The sequence below is a fragment of the Babylonia areolata genome, chromosome 20 (genome assembly GCF_041734735.1).
Source record: "Babylonia areolata isolate BAREFJ2019XMU chromosome 20, ASM4173473v1, whole genome shotgun sequence".
Taxonomy (NCBI): Eukaryota; Metazoa; Mollusca; class Gastropoda; order Neogastropoda; family Buccinidae; genus Babylonia; species Babylonia areolata.
Genome location: NC_134895.1, coordinates 11206445 through 11212426, shown reverse-complemented (window position 1 = coordinate 11212426; position 5982 = coordinate 11206445). Strand labels below are relative to the sequence as shown.

The following is a 5982-nucleotide window of genomic DNA, read 5'->3' as shown; positions in this document are numbered from 1 at the left end:
TCTTGAGGGCATTCATATTACAACTGGCTTTGGCATAAAGTGCATGTCAGTGTATGTGTACCTTGTGCATATTTCATCATACATATTTCTTTGATAGTCTGCACGTGCTCTTTCTTCTTTCTTTTTTTTTCTTTTTTTTTTTACTATATTTTTTTCGAGCTTGGAAATAAGCCATCCTTAACATTTTGAATGTACTGCTTTCTATTTATTCATCTGATTAATATTGATATCATTGAAACAATGTTATCATTGATGAGAGGAGGAGGTACCTGTATGAAAGCACTTCACTGATGTGACACTGACAGTTTATTACGTATGATTATGTTTTATATTCAGGTTAGTTTAATCCTCTGATGAAAATTTGACGGAAATGGTCAATGCCAGAGACATGTCCAAGGTTTTTGCCCATGATTATGACTGCACTTGTGCATCTAACTTTCTTTTCCATGTATTTTTTGTTGTTGTTTTACAGGTTCCACTGGACCTGTATACACAATTGTTCAGCCCTGATATGGCCCATTGTGGTCGGCTGGGCTTAAAGCAACAAAGAAATAAAAGGTTTAAGGTTGGATGGAGTGTACTGTCTTCTGCTGGGGATTTTGTCTTTTCAGCTTAGTCAGGATAAATGCAGCCATCTTTAAAATGCACCAAGCACAAACACAGACTGCAAAATTGATTCAACCAATTTTAAAGCAACAGCTTTTAAGACAGCTTTGTCAAGTGTTTTTTGTTTGTTTGTTTTCTGGATGCACATTCTGTTTCAGATGTATGTATCAGAAGAAAATTCCTAAGTTTCTTCAAGAAAGTTGGTTGATTGTGTCAACATGTTATGTCTGTAAGTGTGTGTGTGTGTTAGTGTGTGTGAGTGTTTGTGTATGTGTTTGTGTGTATGTATGTTTGAGAGAATGAGTGAGTGAAGAAAAAGAGGGAAGCGTCAGCACCTGCCGTGTCGGCCTGTGCAGGTACCTGCAGCACTAGAGGCCACAGGAGGGAGGGACACCCCTGCAACATCACCCCTCCACCGCCGTGCTTCCCCCAACCCCCTCCTATCATCGTCATGGCCACTGACGGCCACACCCCCAGCCTGGGACAGGGAAGACAGCCCTGAAACTGAAGTGTGACGGTCACGGTCACAGCCACCGCCTGCAAGAACACTTGTCATCTTCCTGGTAGCCCTCTGAAGTAAATTGTGACAGTAGCAAAAAGAACAACATCCGAGTTCAGAGAAATGATGGAAAAGTGAAGTTTGTATGTGGGGAAAAAAACAGAATTTGTCACTGCTCACAGAGAGCGGGCACTCCACAAAAACACTATCATCTTTCTGGGTCCCCCCTTGAATTTGTAACAGTAACAAAAGAACAACATCAGTGTTCAGAGAAGCAGTAGACAGTAAAATGTTTCAGTTTGTGGGGAAAACATTGATCTTACAACCTCCCTTGATTAGGCAGCAGTAACAAAAAGAACACCATCAAAGTCGAGTGAAGCGATGGAAAGTAAAATGTGTCTCAGTATATGGGGGAAACAGAATTTGTCACTAATAAAGTCCAGTATGATCTTCTAAAGGTGAAATAATGTCCTGTCTTTTTATTCGTAAAAGGAAATGGTAAACAAAAAAATTCAAGAGTCTCAGAAAAAAATTAAAACGGATATTCTATCATCTCCAGAAATGAGAAAATAACAGCAACAAAAATTCCACCACCACCACCGCATGCTCCCCCAACCCCTCCACAAAATTTAAGAAATGTTTTGTCATTTAAAAGGAGGTTGTTATGTTATGGAGAGAACTGGTCTGGAAATTTCTGTGTTGCCGCAACGACCCTCCACTGGGTTATGGGATAGGTGAAGGTGAAGGTGTCACGTTATCTCCAGAAATGACCTCTCAAAAAGTATTACCCTCAAAATAATGAAAAAATGTTTTGTCATTTAAAGGAATGCCCTGTCAGATACCTTTGGGTTTTTCTCGGTGTGTGTATTCTGCTGGGGAAGCACTGCGGTGGGGTTGGTTAGGTGTGGGACTTCTGATCCAGTGTTCATCAGAAGGATCAGGGTTGGAGGCCCCGTTTTGACGTCGTGTTGTGCGCTTGAGGAAGGCACTTCACTCTGATTTTCCTCTTTCCACCCAGGTGTGAAGGGGTTCCTGACTTCATTTGGGGAAGGAGAGGATTGGGCCCAATCTTCTTATGCTGAGACACTGTGGATATGAAATCACTGCCCTGGCGGCCGTAAAAGGCCTGTGAGACCTTGAACCAATTCCTTCCCCTCATCCCATACCTCTTCTTCCATTCCCATCCACTGTCCCTTTAAGGACACAGCTGATGTAGCAATTGCAGTTTCCTTTTTCTTTGCTTTTTTGTGTGTTAACTGTTGGATCTTTGTGGTTGTCTTTGATGTCTTCAGAGTTCTGTGCCTAACCTGTTCACCTGAGCATATCAGTGTGTTGTTGGCATTGGAGAATTTCTTCTGCCCTGTGTCCATTCCTGTAGTGGTCAGTACATCTCGCTGCAGCCACTGAGCCTCTCATTCCAGCTTGTATAGCTTGTCCACTGTCAACATCAGTGATTGTTATCCATGCCGCAAGATCGGTTTATCTGTGCCTATGTGTAATGGACTCCATTTAAAAATGAGATTGTATTTATCATTGTTTTGCTTATTGTTATGGAAAATCGTACTGGTTTATTATTCCATCATTATATAGAGGTGATAGAAGTGTGGTATATGTTTGTAAACACAAAGAAAAATAGAAAATAAGAACCATCGTTTCTTTTGTTTAAGTTTAATCCCTTGACTGCTGTTGTCAAGTATAACTGGTCAGTGAAAGGCTGTTGCCTAATTATGATAAGAGAGGTTACATTACATTACAGGCCATGATGTCGGTCACCATTCTTCACTTAGACTTCCTCCTCTCTTGGGACTGCATTGTTTTTGTTCAGCAAAATTAGTTCAACTGTTCTAAAGTAGACAAGAAGAAGTTCTTGCTCTTCAAATCATGCCAGACAATTTCACTGAATTTCATCAGTCAGAGGGTTAATGGTTGAGTGGACAGTACTGCCAAAAGGTTTTCCTTCAGTTTTTGTGTTGATGATATTATAAAGTCATGGAGCTACTAGTTTTGTGGTCATACTGGGAAACGACATTTACTGCTGTAAGCAGATTGGTATGAAAATTTTTAAAATGACTGAATGAAAAAAAAAAAGTTGTGTATATTTGTAAGCCATTTGTGTTTTTTATACTTGTTAAGCAGTGTGTCCATGTCAGCTAGAGAATTCTCCCTTGGGAGAGAGAGATGACAATACCACTCAGGTAGTGTGGTGTGTGTGTGTGTGTGTGTGTGTGTGTGAATTGAAGATGGTTTCCCAGGATTGTTGGAGACAGAACAGACCACATAGAGCACAGAGTGACAGTAGGTAGTGACTGGTGGAGACTGCCGTTCATATATGGTGGTTGTTTCTTCTTCTTCTTTCTCTTTTAACGTACATCACAGTACAAGTCATATTTCAGTGGTGCATCAGATATAAGACAAACATCCCTCAGTCTTGGGGACACTCCAGAGTTGCACTCTGGGTGGTGACTGATACAGTTAGGTGTGGCTGGACAGGCCGATAGATTCATCAGATATAAATCTGCCAGTCATATCATTAGGTGTTTGCCAGATCTATCACTTATTTAGCTTTTTATTTCTTTTGCTTTTATTATTATTTTTATTGTAACCACAGGTTAGTTTGCACTGGTTTTACATCAAGAAATGTAGGAAGCATAGCTCTGTACAGAACCAGTGGTGCCACCAGAGAGAAACTCATGAGAAAATTTAGAAGCAGCAAGAAAACGTGAAATAGTCACTCTACAAAGATTAAAAACTGCAAGAAAATTTGTCTGAATGATAACTTTCGGGGGGGAATGCAAAAGAAGAAAGTTTGTTTGTGACCACGTTGAAAACAGTGGAATAAATGCATATGCTCAAATGTCAAGAAAATATGAGATGGTCACTCTACAGATTGAAAACCTCACAAGAAAATTTGTCTAAATAATAACTTTTTTGGGGGGGGGGGGGGAAGGGGGGAATGCAGGAAAAGAAAATTTGTGTTTGACCACTTTGGAAACAGCGGAATAAATGCATATGCTCAAATGTCAGGGCTGAATTGTGAAAAAAAAAACAATGTACTGCATTGTGATTGTAAAATTTGATTTTGCCATTCAGTAAACAGTATCCATGTAATTTTTTGTAAACTGAATGCAAATGTTCCTGACCTGATAATATATTTTAGAAACTCAGAAAGCAAAAATATAATTGAGAGGTGAAATTACTTTCAGAAGAAAGTGGGTTAATTTCTCTCATTGAAGTGGCTTAATTATGATGGCCATTTGGTAATTGTAAAACATCTCTCTTCTGACAGGTTTGTCAGTCAAAACAAAGAAAGACGCAGAAGTGAAGTATCATGCTTTTATTATTGTTTTAAAACAAAGGTTTAATTACGATAGGTCTTTTGCTACTGCCAAACAGTATTGAGGATCATGCTTTTAATGGATCAGTTTTAATCAACTGTTTAGTTCCTGCCAGACACTCTTGCAGGCTGTTTGTTCTTTGCTTTGAGAAATGTGTTTATTCAGCACTTTCTCAGTTACTGGTTTCCTAGAGAGATCTAAAGCAGTTTAAAAGTTCAATTTTCTTCCATGTAGGCAGCACGCTTTCAAAGACAGACAGAACCAGGTATACAAAGATATATATGTATATATAAATATGTATGTATATAAAAGTATATATTATAAAAACATACATACATGCAGAAAGAAAAAGATCATCTTAACATGGGCATAATTAACTGTACCTAAATAATTCTATGTATGAATCGTGGATATTTTGCAACGGATGAAGGCCTTATTATTCCCCAGGTATCCAAGGGCTACTTTGCTATGCAATACTTACAGACGCAAGTTTAATCCCCTATGCAGCAGTTTTAAGTGCTATGCAGCTTGTTGCGTGTTACTGAGTATGCACTATTTACTTGATAACTTGTTTTTTTTTGGTGTGTGTTGTGTATGTTTGTGTGTGTGTGTGTTTGATAGCTACCTCAGGTGCTGGCAGCCACCAGGTGTTGTGTGGCCATTGGTTTATACTATAGGGCATGGTGATATTGTCTGTGAACATGATGCCTGGTCACAGTGAAGTGTGTCATGTATGTTCGGACAAGTGGTCTTGAGCAAGAGGACCTTGGTCAGAATGCTGTTTGTTCTTTCCCAAGCATTTTGTTGTTGTTTCTTTGTGGGGTTCTTTTGTTGTTGTTGGGTTTTTTTTGTATAAATTTTTGTCCTATTTAATTCTGGCATAAATGCCTGATTTATGCTGAAGCAGTTCATGATCTTTTTCTTTTTTTTTTCTTTTTTTTTTCACTTTTTTGTGTGTTTGGCTTTTACAATATCCTGTTGGTAAGGGGGAAAAAAGAGTTGGAGACATGAGTATTTTAAAAAGCCTGTGTGAACCGTCATCATCTGGTATTTCCAGTGGATGTTCTCTGTTTCAGTGAGACAGTCATGTGTTGTGTCATTGGATGTTTCCAGTAGATGTCACTGTTTCAGTGAGGCAGTCATGTGTTGTGTCATTGGATGTTTCCAGTAGATGTCACTGTTTCAGTGAGACAGTCATGTGTTGTGTCATTGGATGTTTCCAGTAGATGTGCACTGTTTTAGTGAGGCGGTCATGTGTTGTGTCATTGGATGTTTCCAGTAGATGTGCACTGTTTTAGTGAGGCAGTCATGTGTTTTGTCATTGGATGTTTCCAGTAGATGTGCACTGTTTCAGTGAGACAGTCATGTGTTGTGTCATTGGATGTTTCCAGTAGATGTGCACTGTTTCAGTGGGACAGTCATGTGTTGTGTCATTGGATGTTTCCAGTAGATGTGCACTGTTTCAGTGGGACAGTCATGTGTTGTGTCATTGGATGTTTCCAGTAGATGTGCACTGTTTCAGTGGGACAGTCATGTGTTGTG

General features: G+C 39.4%; 1 pseudogene across 1 annotated transcript in view; it reads left to right on the top strand.

Moving 5' to 3' along the window:
* The window catches only part of LOC143295141 (uncharacterized), a 36727-nt pseudogene extending 35680 nt beyond the window's left edge, over window positions 1-1047 (top strand). Inside the window, exon 13 of the transcript XR_013056992.1 lies at window positions 963-1047. The product of XR_013056992.1 is annotated as an uncharacterized LOC143295141 (transcript). The remainder of the gene's footprint in view (window positions 1-962) is intronic.
* The last annotated feature ends 4935 nt before the right edge of the window (window positions 1048-5982 follow it).